The 22,103-nt window shown below is 42.2% G+C and overlaps 1 protein-coding gene across 6 annotated transcripts in view; it reads left to right on the top strand.

Annotated features, from left to right (window-relative positions):
- zfhx3b (zinc finger homeobox 3b) overlaps positions 1-22,103 on the top strand; it is a 418,235-nt gene that overhangs the window by 31,109 nt on the left and 365,023 nt on the right. For 4 of the 6 annotated variants that reach the window (XM_061813994.1, XM_061813992.1, XM_061813995.1 and 1 more), the window contains exon 3: positions 20,774-20,880. The exons of the other annotated variants lie outside the window; for them this stretch is intronic. The gene's annotated coding sequence lies outside the window, so the exon portion shown is untranslated. The remainder of the gene's footprint in view (positions 1-20,773; positions 20,881-22,103) is intronic. 6 annotated transcript variants of the gene reach the window in all.

Genomic DNA, 22,103 nt, shown 5'->3' with positions numbered 1-22,103 from the left:
TCTTAAATTCGCAGGACCTCTAGGAGCTTCTGCTCACAAAGACACCAGGCTCATCATGTGGTTCGAGCCAATCCAGGAATGCTTTTATGCTTCTGAGCTCCTCACTTTTGTTGGTTTATTAGAGTGAGATTTTATGTATAATATATATATTCCAAATGCTCGTGGGTCTTGAAAGAACTTAGGTGAAATCCTGGAGAAATAACCTTGGAGTTGGAGGCTTGTGCCAAAGCATCAGTTGATTCAAAGGCTCATCTGCAAAGTCGAGCGTAACACAGAGGGAGAAGCGCAAGGTCAATCGCTGGATAAATTGCGGGAAACCATTGTGCCACGCAGAGATTTTGATTATTTTCAACCGTTTAAATTTTCGGAGCAGAATGAGGATCAAAGCAATATTGTCCATTCACCATGTTTAATCTTGTAAGCTCTGGTTTGAACTTTTGGGAGCTGCGGATAAAAAGTTAAATGCACTTATATTCTGAGTAAGTTTGTGTCATCTCACATTTAATTGCTGTGTGTGTTTTTTTTTTTTTTTTCCGAAGTAGGAAGTCTGTGTAAGACGGCCAACGTAAGATTGTATGCACAGTGGTACTTTGGGCCTGATCCCCTGTAAAAGTAATGAAGTGACTACCTCATTAGACAATATATTTGGAAAAACAAAAATTCCTTTTGTGCCAGATTACTTACTGTATGTTTGCTGTGTTCTTGGGTGGGGTTTCTTGTACCGTAATTTCTCGAGTATAATGCGTCCTGATGTATAATGTGCACCCCCTAAGTTGACCTAAAAAAAATCAGGAAAACCCTTCTACCAATGTATAATGCGCACCACCAATTTGCCGCTACCCATATGGTCGGAATATTCGAAATGATATGTATATTTTGTTAGGTTTGTACTTGTATAGTTTTTTAAAAAACTGTCTGTACAACAATCATTAATAATTACATAATTCACTGCGTCTTTCTGGGTGTCAGGTGGCTATCACAACAACGTGAGCTCAAACTATGTAGAAACGAGCGTGATTAGCACATTTAAAAAAAAAAAAAGCGGGCATTCCAATTCTGTGCGCTTTCCCTTTTTTGTGTCCATATTGCTCATACTACGTAGTTTAAGCTCACATTCTTTTGATACCCAGCTGAAGTCATTGACCTATCATAGTTTTGAACAGCCGCGCTACTTCTGGGTTGGCAGCGTTATCGGCACGAGTGTTGACACATTTCTTTGAAAAGGAGCTGCACAACTAGCCGTTGTCGACATTTTTTGTCTTAGTTTAAGTTAAAACAGTCGTTTCTGATCTTTGATGCAGTAGCAACAAGCATGCTAGGCTAACGATTGTAAAATGCAAGCTCCCCGAGGTGCTCAGAGAGCTCAGGTTGGGGGCGCACATTATCATAATATATATAAATGTGTAACATAAGACATCGAATATCATATTGAAATGTATTTGTATGCATTTTTTTACCATTATGTACCTGTATACAACTGTACAATGTGATTGTATTTTTTATTTTTTCATCCGTACCTAAATATAATGTGCTCTACTAACTTTTTGAAAATATTTTGGGAAAAATGTGCACATTATTTTTGAGAAATTATGGTATTTGACCGTAGCTGCGGGATGTTGCTGATTTTGGTCAAAGTTTTTAATCAATCACGGTAAAGATCAGACCAACGTGGGCCTCAGGTTCCGCCAATAAAATGTAATTGTATCCAAAAGTGGCTCTTTTGAAATTAAAGGCGGGATTTATAGGGACGTGTAAAGTTTAGTGACACCTAATGGAGATTTAATTGGATGGCATGTAGTTTGAGGAATATGGAAGGCAGATTATAAACGTATGTATGTGTTCAGTTGAAATGGTTTCAGATGGAAATTGCTTCGCTCACATAGTTATGTAATGAGGACTGGAGGGGCCAAACTTTGGCTGAGTCTGCAAATATAGTTCAGCACAATCTCTTTGGCTTCACAGTCATCCATACCTATTAAACTAAAGTTAGAGGAGGAATGGCCACCTAAACTCTATTTTCAAATCAGAAAAAAAAAAAAGAAAAGAAAAGCAGGTCTTTGTGGTGCGCAGTTGTGTTCTCTTTGCCTGCAGAGGGGGATGTTGCACTGGACAAAAAGCTTACAGCCTCTGTTTTATTGTGGTACTGCAGTGACTCACCCCCCTTGGTCCTTAATGGTTTGGTTTCCAGGTCCTCGGTACTAGATCCTAATACTCCTATAACAACTTGGATGTTAATCAAGTTTAATCAAATTGTTGGATCTCTGATGTAGGTGAATGCATTTTCCTGAAAACGAGACAGATGTAGTCAAAATGAAATGGCACCTCGGCAATGTTACATGTTAATACACAGATTATGTATAAAAACATTATTTGCGAAAATAATCTGGGTAACAAAATATAGAACCAACAAACAGTGATAGGACGCATACCCTAAAATTGGGTGGGGAAGTAGTTCTATTGTTGTACAGTGTGTTTTGTAAAACTGTGCCAAGAAGACGCTCAGGTTGAGGTTGAAGAACAAACAAGGAAGGTTCAAGATGACACAGTGGCGGTTCCGGATAGCCCCCTCCTCCCTTCCATCGGCGCCGCCTGTCGGAAAGAGCGAAGTAGCCATTTTGTGACGAACAGGGTGATGCGGTAGAGATGAGGTGGTTAACACCCTTCTGCAGTATCCTCATCTCGCGCCCCTCTAATTTCCCCCCTCTTTCTTTTCCCCGCTCTTTTGCTTAGTCGACTATGAAGACACTTCATCTTCTTTGACAGTATGACCACTGCTGCATGTTCTGATGCGTTCAGCATACCTCGCCGCATCATAAATAAATCAGAGAAATGACTTTTTCTTCTTCTTCCCTCACGCGTTTCTTTATCTCCCCGTCTTCTGCAAGGGTTATCTCGAGGAGTTGCTGGAAAACGGGAAATGGAGTGCGGGTGGGTTTCCTGCGCGCGTCTCCCCGCCGTCACTGGACTTAATATGTTTGCTGGATGAGCAGCTTCCAGCCCCCTGTTTTAGAATATCTGAGAGGAATGAAATTATTTTTGCTCTGTAATGACATTATCAGGGGTAATTTCCATTGAAATGTCATAGATGTGAGATTTTTTTTTTTTCTTTTCTTTTTTTTTTTTTTTTGGGAAATAATAAAGATCCACAGGGGATGCATGTTTAGAGAAAAGTCACGTCCCTGTTTGAATGTGAGTGTGTGGGTTGCATCGTGACGTAGGCGCTGTACAAAAGAACTGATGTGCTTTGTTGTTCCTTCTGGAGCCAGAAAACAGCAACACACATGTACATTTGTGGTGCTCGAGATTACATGCGAAGGTGGGGGCGAGATATGTGGCTGCAGGAGAAAGGGGTGGGGGGGGTATGGAGAAAGATTGTCAAGAAGCCCCCCTCCTCCCCCTTCTTCAGACTCCTAGTTACCCAGTCCCTCCACCCCATGCTGTAATCTCCACTCCTCCACGGGTAGTCTCAAACCTTGTGTTCGTCCACCACCAACCAATTACCTGGCAACCCTGCCCTTATCCCCAGCATAGCCGCGATGCTGCTGCATGATGGGGTTTTTTTGTATATTGAATTTCATCTCCCGGTGAGATAAAGGGTGGAGGAACAGGGCTCTGCCGCTGTGCTAGATAAGTGTTTCTCACAAACCGTTCCTCGTCGCTTCTTCTGACACTGATTGTGGAGAAAAGAGACATTGGGGAAGGCAGGGGGTGACGACGCGAGGGTGGAGGGCTGCTGCTGCAAGCTGGGACCCAATTTCAGTACGATTTCCTCTTTGTTTTTAATTTGTTACAAAGCAGCTCACTGACAAACTTGGATCTACACCCATATTGCTTTCCTGCCATTTTCATAAAGTCTCCATTTCAGGATTTTAATCAATATTCACATGGCAAGAGAACGTTTTTTTCTGTCATCTCTTGTTCTCTTTGTAGACATACCAAACAGCAGATATTACTCTGTGGATCGATAGTTTGTCTTCATTTAGGGTCGCTGTTCAATCTACCGAGGTGACAGTTATGGGTTGAGCCTTTATTCATCCTCAGCCCTTCCTTCTCAGTCCTATTTGTAAGCTGTCCTGCAAAGTGTCCCCAGGTACCTGTGGCCTGAGCCCAAGCCCATCTATCTATCTTTGTCTTAGCCACCGCGGGGAACCACACGCACATTGGTTCTCCTGTGACGGACCCACGTTCATGCATCAAACCCGCAAGGCGTTTGACAGTGCAGGACAGAGGCATTGAAAATAATGACCACAGCAATATGCATCGGGCGTTTAAAAGTGGAGCACCGCGGTGGAGTGTTGAAAGTTGAAGCTTGGGGGAGACACCTTGTGCAGCCCACCCGCCAACCCCTGCACTCTTCTTTTGAGGTTAATGGAAGTTGCCTTGAGTGCAGCGCAAAAAAAAAAAAAATGTTTCCAGTTAGCCAAAATGAGCGATACTCAATGACTCGGACACTAACACGCTCCAATTGAATTTCTTTCTTTGTCAGCCAGGAGTCTGTCCTGCTGCAGAGCCTCCGTAACAGCTGTGCCCTCTCCACTCAACCGTCGGTGGGCCGAGCTCCCAAGGTCAAGTGTGAAGGGTCAAGTTTAACCTGAAACCAGACGGAGTGACAGGAAGAGGTTAGATGGCGCGATTTCCTCCCTGCGGAGCGTAGCTCACCAACGGTGTGCCTCGTTTGTAACGCGGTGAATACAGAAACCATTATTTCAATTAAAGATCGGGTCGTGCAAATGACAAGAACCAAAATCCGATCAAGTTGTCAGCTGAGATGTATCCGACCCCCTTTTCTGATACTTTGAAGATCCGTGCGATTTAACCTAAAACAGATACTGTATTGCACAACATCTGTCCGGGTACAAGATAATGGGTCTAAACAGGCTATCCTATTGCTATTGCTATCACATGCTTACAATTTGAAAGTCGGCAACTGTATAGCTGTCTCATTTTAAGCTGTCTGAATCCTATATCATCTGCATACATGTTCATCTCTGTCACTTTTCTCCGACACGCATCCAGCACACACCTGGTTCCTATAAAAGCTCTTTCATGTTTTCAGGGCTATCCTGAGGTCAGTGAGTGCTGGTGTTGAGAGCTAGTTTTACTAGGAGTGACTGGAGCTGGGGGGGGGGGGGCATTTGGGAGACTATATATCCAGGGGTAGCGGTTCATATATTCCCCCACGGCTGTACAGAAACCCGTTTCCGTGATACCTTTTATCCATTATATTTTGACCAAGATGTGTTCAATTTAGGCTTTCTACCTTCTGAATTACCACATGCAGCATACAAGAACATAGACATTTCATAACGCTGCTGTCTCAGTTTTACAGGTCTATATGAGAATCTTTTTAAGTCCGTTGCGTCGCTCCTCGAGGCTTTTGTGTTTCAGTCACAGACACAGGACACAGACTGTCAAAAATGCCTTTCCTGAACTATTGACACTGTTACATACAAAAAAGCAACAAAGTGATGATCTAACATTTAAAGTCAAGGTGGTTTCTTTTGTCTGTCATCAAAATTAGAATTTTTTTGGTTTGTGGGCTTTGAGTTATTCCAATAAAGTCTACTTACTGCATTCAACTCTTACCTTTATGGGTTATTATTATTACTTTTAAAAATATTCACCACACCATTTTTTTTTTCGTGAAGTCGGTCATACTGCTTGGGTTTCATAAAAATCCGAGGGGCATTCCATGCCCTTTGTCCCAAAAGAAAATGCTGCATAAATCAAATAATGTCAGGGAAAATGTATTTTCAAAATCAAGAAAGCAGGTGTATGCATGTTGTATAAACTGGCCGATTAAGCACCTGTGCCTACAGCATGTTACTAAAAGGGCTAAATGAAACTGCATATTTGTCCAACATTTCTCACTGATCTGCAGGAAATTGCCAGAGTGATATGCCCGTATACTTTCCGACGCAGGTGTAATTTCATTGAAGCTGACCTGCAATATGCTGCCCTGTGGGGGCACACTCGGTACGTTCACGCGCACTGAAGAAAAACGACCTTTTACGTTAAATAAATTGCAACCAGACTTTAAAATTTTGGCAAAGCACAAACACGCACATCATTCCATTAGAAAGCAAATTCCTCCCGTTTTTACACACTTCAGTCGAGCATCTGAGTCGACTCCACGTCGGAAAGACGGCTGACCCCGACTTGAGTAGTTAGTCGAGGTCAGATGTATGCCACATTGTTTGAATTAAAAGCGCAGTAATACATCAGTGTTTTGATAGTCCGTGACGAGAAGTAACGCAAATGAACAAACATCTTGACCTGTTTGTCTTTTTACCCCAAAAACAGTATTCATATCGTGAGTGAGAATATCATTCCCAAGAATTAAAATTGTCGTTTAATGAAAGTAATATAGTAATGTTAGACTGCTCATACAATTAGACATCATGAATTGTAATCAAAGGCGGCGCTTGAAATCACGGCCTGTGCAGCGAAATGTTTTCGTTTCCAGTGCGACATTAAAGCAAGCCAACAGAATCGATTTAATCTACAAGATATGACTTTTGATAGGTATCAACTAATTACGAGAGGTCTTTTGCAGAGTGGAGTGTTCAAAGATAACACATTTGAGCAGCTTTTTTTATGTTTCTCTGCGTTTGACAATTACTGTAACCCCAAAGAACCAATGCAGATCTCCTTTGTACAAAATTGTAGTAGAGTTACACGATAAGGTGCACCTGATTTTAAGGCGCACTGTCAGTTTTGAAAAAATTAAAGGCTCTTAGTTGGCCCTTATAGTGCGGAAAATATGCTAACCCCTTGTGGGAGTTAACAAATAGCAACAAGCTTTCCTTCCTGAATCCCCACCACTAAATGAGCTCGAACATAGCATTCATGCTGCAATTTTCCCTACGAGTGGATTGTATGTAAACTGAGACTCCACAGAGTGCTAAAAACTGGTGAGAATGAACTATTTCAATCAAGGTATTCATTTATGCACGTGAACGTAGTCCCTTCTCTGGGTGTGAAAATCAATAAGAGCACGAACTGTGCGTAAGTTATGGCCTTTACGTAGGTGAATTCTGTACGGTTCATAGTATCTAAGGCTCTATCTAATGCAGGTAAATGTTCTACAATGCTATTATTTAACCCTTACTAACCACTCCACGTGGCCTCCGTGCCTCTGAAGGTTCCACCAAAGGAGTGCGCCGAGAGCTTCGGTTGAGTGCAAGTGCATGAGGTGGGCTCACTCCTTCACCTCCCTGGGTGTGCATTGCTACTCTTAATGCACTATCACCCTGCAAAAATTGCCCTACGGCGGTTTAGCGTATGGCTGCTTTTCAAAACCCTTTTGCTGTTTCAGAGGGAAGCCTTGTGGAAAACATGCATTGAACCTTGCAAGATGCCGCATGGATAATGTAGCATATGTATCATATGGACACCTGAATGATATCACCATAATGTAATAAGCATGGAGACTTGCAGACTGGTTCGTATTTCTGCGAGCCAATGAGATTGATAAAGATCGCCCCCAAACCCCCGGCTAGTTGTCAAGTAAAATCAAGTCATTTTTTTTTTCTTCTGTATAACACCAATACAGGACTCGCGCTATTTCGAGGCACTTTACATATGGAGCAGATTGAGAACCAGGCTCCTCACATAGTGTGGAAAACCCAACAGAACCCTCCATGTTTGCACTATGTGAAGGAGGAAAGAAAACTCAAATAGAACCGAGACTCTGTCTGGGGCAGCCCCCTAGCTTGACCTTAACCTTCATTGTATGACTGCAATTATTGTAGCTCATAACGATTGCTGTAATTGTGACGCCTGCATATGTTGATATTGTTTCAGGCTTCAGCTATGGAATATTACAGTATTTGAGTATCCTACCAACATTTTTATCAAAAAATCGCATAGCCAGTTTAAATCTACTCTTGCTTAGTTCAAGAGCAACTATGAACACAAGAAAAAATAAGCAATTGCACTTAAACTGAATGACCAATTGTTTTTTCTTTTCAGAGATAACTGTTTTATTTCTTAAATTCACAATGCGTAGCAAAAAAAATTCAGTGAGGCAATTTAAAACAAGTACAGTGGTGCCTTAAGATGCGAGTTTAGTTCGTCTCGTGACTGAGCTCTTATCTCAAGTTGCTCTTAGGTCAAAGCGGAATTACCCATTTGAAAATAATGTAATTGCCATTAATCTGTTCCAGCCCTCAAAATGCCACCCCATTTTTTTTTAAACATTTTTAAATAAGAAAAGTATTTTTTTAAATAACAAATATTGTATTGTATAAAACAAAAGAAAATGGAAAGAAAGGAACTGCTTTTATAAAGTGTACTTACCTTGGGGATGAGACGACTTTTGGTAACAGAAAATACAGGTGGAGAAGGCAGATGAAGGATGTTTGCGGAGGGGGTGGTTTCTCAGTCACTTTTGCTGAGTCTCTTCTTTACCTTTATCGCTGAACTTAATTGCAACAAGTTTGTTTTTCTTTTACATTTGCTGAAATGATTGTGTATCATTTCTCTTTGCTACTTGGCGCTTATCTTAACGTTACTTTACACTTAAAGAACTTGAGTGAACTTAATTGCTACTGTAATTTTTTCTTTTTTTTTCAGTTTTGCTTAATTTATATTTGGGTCTTTTCTCTTGCAGTACTTTGGCCTTTTGACCTCCAGTACTTGATTCAAAACGCAGCGACTTGCAGATACGATGCTCGTACACCGGCCTTGTGTTTCACAACGGTGAAATAACTCAGCAAAACTGTTCCTTGACAAGCAAGAAGCACCTTGAGTAAAGCATACATACTGTACATATCACCATCAGAAACTCATTGCTGCCATTAACAGGCAGCGACTTTGTATACCAATACTGTCGTATCAAACCGGGAGGTCTGGCAGTGAATAAGTTAAAGTGAATCCAAGGCAGGAAAAAAAAAAAATCCTCAAGCATTTTTTTTCTACTCAAAATACTCAAAACATTTAAGTATACGTTTCAGCCCTAATATGATTAACAAAGCAATCAATAATGAATACCAAAAACTACAATTCATTACATTAATTATTGGAATCCTGGTAATAGGTGCCCATTTCTTTCTTTCCAGCAAACATTTTTAAGTTCTACACACATATTTGCAAGTAGGTGAGTCACCTACCCTTGAATGGCATTCATGACTTGGCGAGGGTTGACTGGATATGAATGTGAATAGGTAGGGGGATGAAGCGTGAGGGGCTCTGGAGCTTTGGAGATGCGCTGGCAAGCTAGGCCTATAGCAGCTTCACTAAGGAAAGATCCGGGACAAGCCCGAGTCTGCCTATAAGCTTTTCAGATTCTGTGAACCACAAGTAAATGTGAACTTTAGGAACGGCATTGCTCTAGTAGATAAGGCACTGCTAGAGCTTCAAGGTATAATATTGCCGGACCATTTACCGTGTTTGATGTAAGAAGAAGTAATTAAAAATAATTTCAAAACTTTATAGGAAGCCAGTGCACTGTATCGCTTCTCCTTACTTTAGTCATTACTTTGGGTTGACTAGAGAGTCTTTACTGACTCGATGGAGCAGCCTGCCATGAAAGACTTAAAATCATTCAATCACCAAATCATCTTGCTTTTTTTTTTTTTTTTTTTTTTTTTTTTTTAAAAACCATGAGCCATCTGCAAGGAAAAAAAAAAAAAAACAGTCCCTGACATTTGTAAGCAATTGTTAGGGAAATTCCGATCCAAGGTGAAGCCCCGGGTTCCTGACTACTACCGGAGATGAGTGCAAAGCAATCCAGACCAGCTACTGTATGTCAGTGGAGACCTTGCCTCATAACTCCTGGGAGCCAAGGATTTTTTTCTTTGACTATATCTGAATTCCATAGTAAGAAATTGCCAATCATGTTTTGTATATAAGAGTGGGTATTGTTAGTATTTTTTTTTTCATAACGTACTGGAAAAAACTTATGCACTAGAGTGATCTGCTGGGCAACAAACATGTCATTCAAGAACGTTTGCTCAGCAGATAACTCAGTGTGCATGTGATTTTCAATGAGTTCTCTGCCTCATGAGGCCGGGAGACGAATATCTAACATGTGATATTTTTCGCTTGCGAGGTGGGAAAAACTCAATGTATACACGCTACTTGTTTTGTGCTGAGGGCAGAAATTCAGGTGGCCCCTCAAAATGGATCCTCTGTTTAGATGAATTCAAAATGGCATCCCCCAGCAAAATTGTCAGCTGTTACCAAGATAAATTGCTCGATACGTGGCCAGACGTTGGCCCGTTTGATTTTGTGAATCATACTGAAGACGCTGACACGAAGAGATGAAGATAAATATTGAACAATGCAGGTCCAAGTATGGCCACCTGCGGAACGCCATGCACGACTTTTACGTTTCACTCTGGAATCATACCTGCCTAGACTATTCCTCATTTGGTTCTGACGAAGGAGGTACTAAATTCTTATTGTGAACGAGGTTTGTGATTGTTATCCAGCTGCTGAAGGGGGAGATCCCGCGCAGTCCGCATGATGTGTTTCTTTCTGTCAGACTGAACCCGAGCGTTCTCATTGTGACCGCCTGGATTGGCACCAACCACAATCACGTGTTTCTGATTTATTAGATAGCCGAGGAAATTAATTTTGTTTGGAAATGAACGGTCGGAAATGAGATGGTGAAAGAATCAGCGATTGTTCTCCCCTTTCGGCGTTCCCTCCAGAGGTACTGATAAGTGCTGATCTCTGTGACACGGCTAATGAAAAAGTTATTCAGAGTCATTGGGGGAAAAACAATGTTGTAATTTAGTTGCCTATCTCTCCTGGCCTGAAGTTGTTTGAAACCCCAATTAACTCCAACTCCCAAAAGCGGTCATGTTGTGGCTGACTGCCGACCTGAGGAAGCTCAACCCTCCTCCTTGCTTCCTGGTCACACAGCTGGTGATCAGGACCATCACGGAGGTCATACATGTTCATTGTTGGATTAGTTCAAGTCCAGGTTTCATGTTTTTTGCCACGTGAGACATGTAAAATGTCATGCTTATTAATCTATACTCACACGGTCGCCAATGTATGTATTGGCTACTCCAAACAAACCTAAAAACCCCAAACAAAAGTACAATGTACATTTAGCGGTATGATGTTTTGTCACTGGAATAGTCTAAATGTATTTGTTTGGTTCTGAAAATATGATTTTATTGTTGGGGGCTGTTTTCCATGGCTCTGTGGTTGGGAAGTTGGTAAACATTGGGTTTTCGTCCCCTGAACTGGGGTCGTGATCGAGGGGGGGGAGGCTGGAGAAACTCGGCACTCGGTAAATTGACCCTTCACCGCTGTGGCGAATGCTGGGAATGTTCACCTCGGCAGACCCCGTTCAGATGTGCCGTTGGCGACGTGGCGAATGGGGAGCTCGCACGCTGCATCAGCGGCAAAATTTAATCAAATATTTTGTATTCCATCAGGCTTTGTTCACGTACACCAACATTCACGCAATTTTATTGAAAGAGGAAAACTGAAATTTGAGCTAACCCCTATTCATGGGGCTTTTACTCCTATAAATTGGGTATTTTGAAGCTTTTGAAAAACTTTTGGTCAACTCGAAACATTTTAATCCAGGCATTTAGCCGTTCTCGCTCGAGGCTACGGACCGAAGCCGGGATCACGGGATTCTTTCGGCTATTCAAGGGCTGAAGTTGGGGAAAACCTGGATTTTAGGGCTAATTCCCATCGTCTCGCCACTGCAGGAATCTGGATCCACCTTCTTAGTTTGCATGTTGCGCAGTTTCATATCTCCACTTAGCTAGTGGTACTGCGCCCTTCTGCCCTTTCTCGCTCGATGGCTGTAAACAGCACGGTGCATTGTTGCTGAAAAAGGTATCCCGTAATTACAATTGTACACGGTAACACTACCTGTGTGAAATGACACTAAGCCTAATCCTAACCAACTTCATTGTTAGTGTTTAGGTCCTGTGGTTAACTCTCTTTACTTTGTCACTTTACTGTCACTCGGCTCCGCCCCTCGTCCCCCCCCTTGAGCCCCTTTTCCGCCCAAGGTCGTAGCATGTCTGGGCATCCCATCAAGCCCACGTAGGATGTGTTGTGCACCTCATACACTCACACTATACATTTTAATACGGCAGCTTTGATGATATATTTAAGCCTTTGTCCAGTCTCCACAGTGCAACCCGCTGTGATAAATGAACGCGACCTTGGAAAATGGAAAAGGTTGAAGAAAAATGGTTCAGATTAGCATTCATTCTTTTTTCTTTGTGTATGCTAGGTTGAGCAGGTACATGGCTAATGTGCAACCAGCTCTTGTCCTGCATCCCCCCCCCCTTCCTCTTTTAATGTGCGTTTGAGCTTTTGAAATTTATTGAGGCAGAATTGAAGCCCTGGCTACATGTGTGAGCCATTATAGGCAATTTAGGCAGTTATGGCTCTTGTCCCTTTGACCTACAGGGATCATTTTTGCAGCCTGTCACTAATAATAAAACAGGATCAGGTCCCTTTTCGAATACTGTATCTCCTGGACAGAATGGTTTGGTCCTTTTGTCAGTTTTGTGTCCGTTTGCTCGTCTGTTCTCTTTTCAGAGAGGTAATTAATGACATTTTGTTTAAAACTGTGCTAAGCAGCATTTGATCAAGGTGCTAGTTACATTTTTTTTTGAAGTACTGAAATATTTACACTGTCGATTTTTTTTCCATCTTTTTTTTCTTTTTTTTTTTTACAATACACCGGTTGTGCTATTGACCCCAAAGTGACAGGAGTGTTTTCCCCACGCACTGCAATACTCAGGCCTTGTCAGTAGATGGTGTACGTGTGTCTTGTTCCCTTCCCTTCCCTTCCCTTTTCCAACCCTTGCGTTCTCACCCATGACTTGTGAAAGCACCGTCGGCTAGACCTCCCTAACCTATCATCGTACACACCCCTCTGAGCATCCCTTCCATCTCTGACACCCCCCCCCCCACCGCCCTCACCCAACCCCACTACTACTCCATCCAGGGGGCAGAGTCACCGAGGTGGCAGTTCTAACAAGCTGCCGGGGACCACAATGCTCAAATGAGCCAAATCAAAGGGAAAAGAGGGAGTGGGATAGGTAGCGCCATGAGCCCCCCGCAGAGAACAACCACTCTGATGAATATGAGATGAATTTATATTACTTGACATGAGCATAACATCTACTCAGTCTTAACGATGACATCCCCCTAACAATTTGTTTTTAGAAAGAAACTGCACCAACACATTTCTGTTGCAGCACTTGCCAGCCACGCATAATTAATCATTTTGGGGTTTTTTCTGTTAAAGAAAATTTGCGTGATTATGAATTCCAATGTGATATAGTTACGAGCAAAAAGTACCGTGTGCATTATTAAGTCATAACAACACCATCGAGCTGATGTGAGTTCAAATTGAAATGACAATAAGGTGCAATTCTTTCCATTTTATATTTGTGTGTTCACCCTGCCCCCTTTGCTTCATCCCACTCTCATAAACCTCTAATTTTATTTCATGTGCACATGCTACCTGCACCAAGTCACTTGACCAAAAGATATTGAACGTCAGTGTCTGCACCCCCCCACCCCCAACCCTTTTTTTTCCTTTTTTTTTTAATGGTTCTTGAATCCTTTCCAGTCTTGTGTACGCACATCCACATCCACTCACATTGTTGCTGTACACTTCATTTAACACGGACAGAAGCACGGCTTTATGGTGTCCTTAAATCCAGAAAACAAAGAAGGCGACGGAGACTGCAAAAGCCCGTGTTGTCTTTCATATTCATCGGCGCTTCCGGCATGGAGGAAAGCACCATTGAAATTGCTCATCCAAGAGAAGGGGAATATAGGAAATGTTGTTTATAATAATGGTAATGCTTCAGGTTTATGCCCCCCATTTTGCCTGCACCATGTGCAATCTTAGTGCCCTGGAACTGTATTTGACACCGATTTTACAATTTACAAAATATAAGGCTTTCAGAAATGACAATATGGGGGGAAAAAAAACAACAACTCCCTTTTCCTCATCTCCGTATGCTTTTAAGTTTTCATTGAAAAGAAACGCAGAATGAGTAGGGCTTCACCTGGAGAACCCAGTCTTTTATATTCTGGAAGATGCATATATTTTTTTTTGTTACCCAAAAGTGGATGCATCCCGTTTTTCTATGTGGCACTGACAGGAAATTACAGTTATCTGTAATGTTGCTTGGACCTGCAGGTTTTACTTTTGTTCATGTCTGCAAAAAAAAAAAAAATGCCCTTTTAGCTTTTACGAGTGAACCCAGTCAAATGTGTATCGTCACGCCAGTTTTAATGATAAACATTACAGAAAAATTGACACTGGGAATGCATGTATGAACAATTTGACAGCACACTATCAAATTCTAATTGATGTTCAAAATGTTGTCTTTCTAATGTATTTGAGGATGTGTGGCCTACATTCAAGAACAAGTCAAAAATGCATTGAATTAATGTGCCAGTTTCCAATTTAACAGGTTGTACTTTTGTTTATTACCTCGGACCAGGGTTTTAAATTTTTCTTGAATTTTGTTTTCTTTATTATATTTGATTCTGAGCTTCATCTGCTAAATTTCTGTAGGTGTGGCAAGGCAGCATGGTCAGATGAGAGTTGACCGGTTAAATATTGGTCATCTTTTGCCAAAAATAACCCCCACATTGTTAGCTTTGTTTTAAATAGAACGGTAGCAATGTAAATTCCATTTTTTTTTTCCACAAAAGGCATAAAGTCAAAACAATATTCTGAGCGAATCCGCCAGACACGGACAGAGGGAGTGGACAAATGGGGATTGGAGAAAATCTGGGCCGCAGCAGCATCCCGCCAGCGGCTCTGCTAAACTCATCTCAAACAACCACAGCAGCCATTTCCTCGCTCTGTCCCCAGAGCCGCTCGCCCCTGGCTGAAGAGCCAAATTTGGGGGTTGTGTGTGTGGGGGTGGGGGTGGCTGCACAGGTGATGTGACGTTTGCCATTTCACATCGGAAACCTTAAGTTGGATCAGGTACTTCTTTCATTCTTCGCACGCTTGGTGTTTATTAAAACACATTTTGCGTAGCACGATTTGCAACAAGTATTAGATTACAGGTGTAAAAATACATTTGCGGACATCGTTTTTTTTTTTTAAATTTTAAATACAGTAAAAATGAAGCTTTTTTTGTTAATGCTCATTATTGATGCAAAATTAACGGAGGGATACTTCCTAACCTCTAACTTGTAGTGTATTGCTGTATTTTATGTACAGATGCCTGTGGTTGCAATTAGTTGACCTCGCCCGGAGACCCCAAAGTGAAAAATTCTATTTAATGCTTTCATGCCGGCCCGAGTGCCACAGTCTCGGAGCGAGTGGCCCCATGCCGTCCCCCCCATGTGGCTGTAAAGTCAAGTGTGTTGAAATCGTTGCTATGCCGAGCTAAATGCTACAATATGAAAGCAACAAAGAAAACAAATCATTCATATTCTTTATTTTATCTTTGTATTTTTCACATGTATATTATTTACATTGATATTTTCCTATGCAAAATGCTACAACATGAAAGCAACAAAGAAAAATCATTCATATTCTTTATTTTATCTTTGTATTTTTCACATGTATGCTATTCACATTTAAATTTTCCTATGCAATATAATTTGCATGACATTTTCTAGTGTATATTTTAATTATGCATATTAGAAATAAAGCATATCAGTCTGTGAATATGGATGAGTATAAGTAAGGACTAAAAAGTAATACGATTACCACATTTGGGAACTGAAAATATTTTTTAAATAAAGACTTAAAAAAATAGATATTTTCTGATATTCCATGTGCCTTATGTCTTCCCCTTGAATACAAATTTAAGAGTGCCGCCCCCCCTACCCCCTCCAGACCATTTTCATCAGCTGCTCTGATAGCCATGAATCTTGTCACTCATGTTTTTCATCAAGTCGTGTGCACGAAGCATGCGGCGACTCCCGTGTGTACTGGAGCGAACGCAGAGGCCCCAAACTGCCCAAACCGGGCTCCCGAACAACACAAACACGGCGTCCGTGTGTCCGTAAGATCAGAGTAGCACTTGTGTACCAACATAGAACAACAACAGTACTGAAACACAAGTGTTTGTCGTAAAAAAAAAAAAAAAAAAAAAAATGTCTCCACTGCTCTGAAGCAACATTCATATTTTAGAAGTGAGTCGGTTTAACAAAACCAGAACAGTGAGTGCATTTGAGATAAAAATGCTTTTTGACAGACTTTGATTACTATCCACACAAAGAGTTTTCTTGGACGTGCGGGGTTTTAGGATTCGGAAAAGCGTGTCTTGGTTTGGTAAAAATAGTTGGAATCATATCCCCCCCCCCCACCCCAGTGGTAATGATTCTTCAGCCACTTGCTATTATTACTAGTTTTCCTCTCATGTCTTGTCTGAATGTTTTTGTGTATTCTTTTGTCTTTGAACTTGAACTTGGGCATTTGATTTCATGCGTCATATCCTTAGACAGCTGCCTTTAACCATAAATTACATCATTGTATTTTTTATAGATTTGACTTTTTTTTTTCTTCACCCGGCAGTAGTATTTATTTATTTTTTTTTTGCTTGTTCTACACAAGACACCTCCGACACTATGAATACATAATTACATATACGTAAGTCTTTAATTGTGCTTTAATTGCCAAAATTACTTCAAGTGCATGATTAAGATAATTAAGCAGTGTTAAATACTCAACTGCAATTATCTAATCTTGTCATGAAGGATTCCCCTTTGTTAGTTAATGAAATTAATTATGCACAATTATAACCCAGGTATAATTCCCACCTGCAGTTCCACGTTCACATCGTTAATGAAAAATCAAAGTGAATAAAGATGTCAGAAGATGGCTTGCAATGTCACTTTGAATTTCCCTGTTTTTGTGCTATCAAGCAATGACATTTTAAGAAAAAATATTAACCCACGCAAATGCGTTAATCTGTACATTCAGAAAAAAATATAGTTGGTGTAGCTCTAAAGTTCCTCACCTCCACATTTATGAGCTGGAAGGGACATTTTCAACCCCTGAAATTGTAATTACTCGTTTAGCATGGACCAGATTTTGTAAAGTGACCATAATATCACTCCCCGATGAGAACGGGAACGGGTATTAGGTCCGTTTCATGAATGAGGTCAGCGTGGGCTGAATCGACTTGAATCAATCAGCAGGGTTCACCTTTATTGGAATTTACCCATTGAGGAGATAATGGGTTTAATGCAGGTTGCTGCGGCGAGAGCGATCACGGTTCCAAAATCAGAAGATGGCAGCCGGCTTCTGTCCATATCTTTCTCTTCTTCGTTTTGCGTGTGCGCTGGTGTGCGTGTGCTGCTGGTGTGTGTCCGAGAGTCAGTCGGTTTTACTGTCACTACCTGTGAAATTGTATTCTGGAAGATGGATGCTTTCTCTTATATTCATGACACCCAGGGAAGCGCACTCACATCCAAAACTGTTTAATATGGATGCAGCACAGGCGAACACGTGTATACTGTATATACATTCATAAAACCCAAACGCAGACACACACACACGCATACACACGGTCGTACTCGAGCACACTTGCAAACGCACACATTTTTCTTGCCCAAAAGACAATGCATGGTTGTTGTTTTGCTCCTACTGATGATGAAAAGTGGTAGTGACAGTGCTGCTCTCAGTCGGCTTGATGCATTACAACACGGAGCTGCCATGTTGCGTAAATTCTGTCTCTCCTCATTGAGAACATGGAGGCTTCTCATGTAGCCAGACACCGGTGCACTTTAGCTTCCCTAACCCTGCGCACATTCATCTCTGGAGTTTTCTAATGACATTCGCATGTAGGCTAGTCATCCATTTTGATGGGGACCACGGTGTCTCTCGTGTGTCTTTCCTCTGTCTTTGCCGAGTGTGTCCAGTGTCTTTTTGTTCTCGGAGGTGTTTACTGTGAATGTGTGTGCAGCTGTGCAGTTCAGTCACAGGTGGAATCGACTCACAGGTGGGTGGCAACTAGGGGCAGGACGAAATATGAGCATCACAAAAAAGCTCTTGTTGCAGAATCAATACACCAAACATGAGATACTAATAAAATGTTTGCGTTGGACCTTTCCGACTGGTGATCTTAAGCTCCGCCCCCTTAGCTACAGTTGCCTGTCCCACAAGCTTCCAAAATGGCGACTGAACAGAACAGGTTTGAAGTGGATTCTCTATCGCGTATTCCAGATAATATATCCGTATGTTTTTTTTTTTTTTGCCAAATGCGTCAGACTTGTCCAAGAGAGTTCTACAGAGAGGTCTCAACTATTTCACGCAAGGATATGTACACGGAATTAAGATCTTGGACAGAGCAGGACGCAATGTCAGAGTTACAGCGAAATGTTGGCGATCGATGCAAAAAAGTTTGACGCCTCACAAGCTTCACATTGAAATCCAACAGGATAACATAGTGGAATTGTACTGCACATGTAAAGTAATTTTACTTGGAAAGCTCATGAATAATATCATAGTAGTATTTATAAGTGTGTTAGGTTCAATTTTCTCCAAGTGCATTTAAACAATTTTGATTAACTCAGTCAGTACCGTAGTCACCAGATGAACAGGTTTGACTTGGCTTGTAATGGAAACCAGTGCTCTGTCTTGTCAGATGTGATACAAATGGGCAAGTAGACATTTCTCTTGCATGATATTGCACATTTATGTATCACTAACCCGACTCTTTGGCATAAAACATGACACACTTCAGTCAGCAGGTCAGTGATACACTAACAAAGTGAAAGTTGTTCTCCTGTAATGTATAAAGCTCTGATAATAATTCAATCAAACTCAGAGAAGATACCTCTCCCTCCCTTACCTTCGAACATACGGCCTTGTTTGTTGATATTGTCCACATATAGTTGTACTTGCACTCTTCTGCAAGTCATAATCCATCGTAGACACTTCATCAACTCTGTTTTAGGCTTTGGAAACTGAATCAACTCCCTTGTAACCTAGCAGGATATCTTTCATCAGAATTGCACGTTCCCCAAGCGCATCTGAGGACCATTTTCTTCGTAACATTAACTTTTCCAAGCACACGCTACTGACAACCAGTATTGGTTGTGGGACAACAGGGGCGTGTCAAGCCAGGGGTTAAGACAACGTGGCTATCTGATTGGCTATTATTGTAAGAGTGATTGACAGGCCGGAAAGGTCCATTGTGCACTTACGACAATGACCCAGAAACTGTTTTCACCCCTATCTTCCGACAACGATATCTAAAAGTCCAATGAAAATAATTTTTAGAGTGGTTTCTCAAGATACAAATTCAAAGTCCTCCCAATGTCACCAAAATGTCTTGTAAATTTGACAGACCACAGAGCAGAGTATTGATAGCGAGCCAAAAAATGCCACATTTTCTTACTCCTTAATGTACGCAGATTAATCCCCCGTATTGCTTCCTACTACAGCAGTGTTGTCCTTGAATCTCACGAAAGTTTGGGTTTTGGGCCGAGCAGTCAAAAGTCAACATAGAGAATGAACGGGACTCAATACAGAGCCCTGAGGAAACCCTGTGATAAGTTAGGAAATGACGTGAGATTGATCCCAATGAGTCATCAAGTCAAAGGGAGCTGGAGATTAAGCCCAACCATTCACGCTCTCATTCACACTGTCCATTGAGTTGGGATCGAACCCAGGCTGCCTCCAATGAAGTGAGGCAAAAGTACCGCGATACCATTGCCGACTACTTTGTTTTCCTTCTAGTCACCATACTACTTAGCCAATTCCTCGCGTCTGTCTGCATGAGGCCTCCAGAGTGCGCCTCACCACCCTATCTCAAGTATTGACATCCCAGCGCCACAGGACGGGGAGCCTGGGACACGAATATACTGTACTCTCTTCGGACTATCTCCATGGAGAGGCTCCTCGAACGCTAAATTTCATTCATGGCGCAGCTCCCTATTGCAGAACTAAACTTAGGCACAGCACCCCAGATGCTGCTTGTGTACTGCCTTTGTTGAGGGGTGGGTGGGGGGAGGAGAGGAATCAGTGTGGAGAAACCTGGGTTCTGTTCAGAGGTGCACAGGAGTGGTTTCGTGTAATCCTATGCTAAATTCAGCATCAGATCTTTTTGGGGAGGTGTGTAAAACCAGTACGTTTTTCTTGTCTTTGCCCAAAAAAAAAAAAAAAAAAAAAAAAAAGATGATAGCATGCCTGGCTTTTCAGCTATCTCCCCTCAAGGCAAAATGTATGGGGGCTGTTTGGCGGCATTACCTCTTCCTCGAAACGACTAACCCCCTCAAAGGATGTCTGCAGAGGGGAATGCCTATAAGCAGAAATGGGGAAGGAGAAAGAGAGGTACGGGATAGGGTTGAGGATGATGCGAGGGATTGGCGGAGGGTGGGGTAGCAAGTAGACGCTGAAGGGAGGCAGGTAGGGGAATATGTTTGATTCACATCAGATCTTGGTCCCTGTGTTCTTGGTAGAACATTTTAGCTTTGACCCTACCTTGCCTTCTTTACTCCCTCCCACCAACAGACACGCAAGGTCCAGCTGATCTGCAGACTATCACACCAGCCAGGCTTTTTTTTGGCGTTTTTTTTTTAATGGTCTGTAAATGCTTCCTAATACATATCCCGACTGTAAGGTTTGTATATGTCCACACTATTGCAACAGGCACACACTGAGGGAGGAGAGAGGCAAATAGGGAGCAAGGGAGAGAGAGCGAGAGAGCGAGGGAGAGAGTGACAGCAAGAGGGAGAAAGGTAGAGTGTAGGAGTGAAATAGGAAAAGGGAGGGGAAGAGCTTTTACATGTTGGTTACATGTTTATAATGCAGTGAAAAATATCTTTTTTTTTTTTTTTTTTTTTTAAGAATCACCCAAAGGTGTCATATTTATGGTGAACTCGTCCACATAGCCGCAGCCAAAAGCCCCGAGCAGAACTCCCTACTTGCGCTCGGCAGACTGGAGGCGACCCGCGGTAAGTTATGGGCTCCTTTTCTCTCTCTCTCTCCCTCTCTCTCGCTCTCTCTCTCTCTCTCTCTCTCTCTCTCTCTCTCTCTCTCTCTCTCTCTCTCCTTTTTTCCTCTGCCTCTACTGCCGTTGATTACGACGATCCTGATTGATTGGTTAGAGGCTGTGGATTATCACGGGCCGCTCGTCACCAGGTACCTGATGATGAGAGGAGGGGGGGAAACGGGGTGAGGACGAATGGGAGGAGGAAGATTGAGGGGAGGGGGGGGCAGGCGGGATGGAAATTAGATGAGCGCGGCCAATGCTCGCTTCGCGAGCTCTAACTAAGATCTCCCTTTACTGCGCTCTTGCATATTTGGATGTTGTATATGGTAAAAATGTAAACATCTGTTTGCTTTGGAGTGTCATCTTTTTGTGCGTGTGTAGCTTCCTATTCGGCATCCGTCAGCTGGCTTTCCCGAGTGTGCCGATGAGGTTACAGAGAGGGGTTTACTGATGAGAGGGGGGGGGGGGGGAAGCAGAGGGGCCTTTTTTTGCGAATATGCAGATGAGGGGCACGCGTAAATGGGAGGGGTGCTCGATGAGAGCGTGCGTGCCACGCGTCCTACTGTTTATACGTTCTCCGTAGGGAGCCTGATCCTCAACAGATTGCCGCCTCCCCGCGTGTGATCTCGCCATTGCTTTGTTTAGGGCATTCTCTGACCAAAAAAAAAAAAAATGGTGGAAGATGAGCACTGTCCGCAAAGTGGAGGGAATCAACTCGCGGTTGCAATGATAGGAGGGCTAAATAAAAAATGGCAGATGTGCTTAAAGGCATATTTTCAACTCGTTGACAAGATGCGATGATTGTTATTTTGTGCCTCACCTCCTCCCTCTTTTACCTCCCCAGACATTTTTCCAAGCCATTTTCATGTCAAAGCAGTGGAGGCCACTGCACAGATTAGTATGAGATGACATAATGATGTAATGAATTAAAAGCTCCTTTTTAAGGTCTGCACTTTCCTGTCCTGGGGGGCGGGGGGGGGGGGGGGGGGGTGTCGGGGGGGGGGGTCTCACATTGCATGTTTCCCTTTACCCTCATCGCCAAGATGCTGATTGAAATAACCTTTCCCTCTTGATTTGATTATATTACAAATGAGTTTGCAGCTAGTTTAATTGTATTTACATATTTTAGCAATTTTTCCGCCTCCCGTAATCATTCCCTTGATTGTCATCGTCGGTTAACTGTCA

Source organism: Syngnathoides biaculeatus, chromosome 3 (genome assembly GCF_019802595.1).
Source record: "Syngnathoides biaculeatus isolate LvHL_M chromosome 3, ASM1980259v1, whole genome shotgun sequence".
Classification (NCBI taxonomy): domain Eukaryota; kingdom Metazoa; phylum Chordata; class Actinopteri; order Syngnathiformes; family Syngnathidae; genus Syngnathoides; species Syngnathoides biaculeatus.
This window is presented reverse-complemented; position numbering and strand designations above follow the sequence as displayed.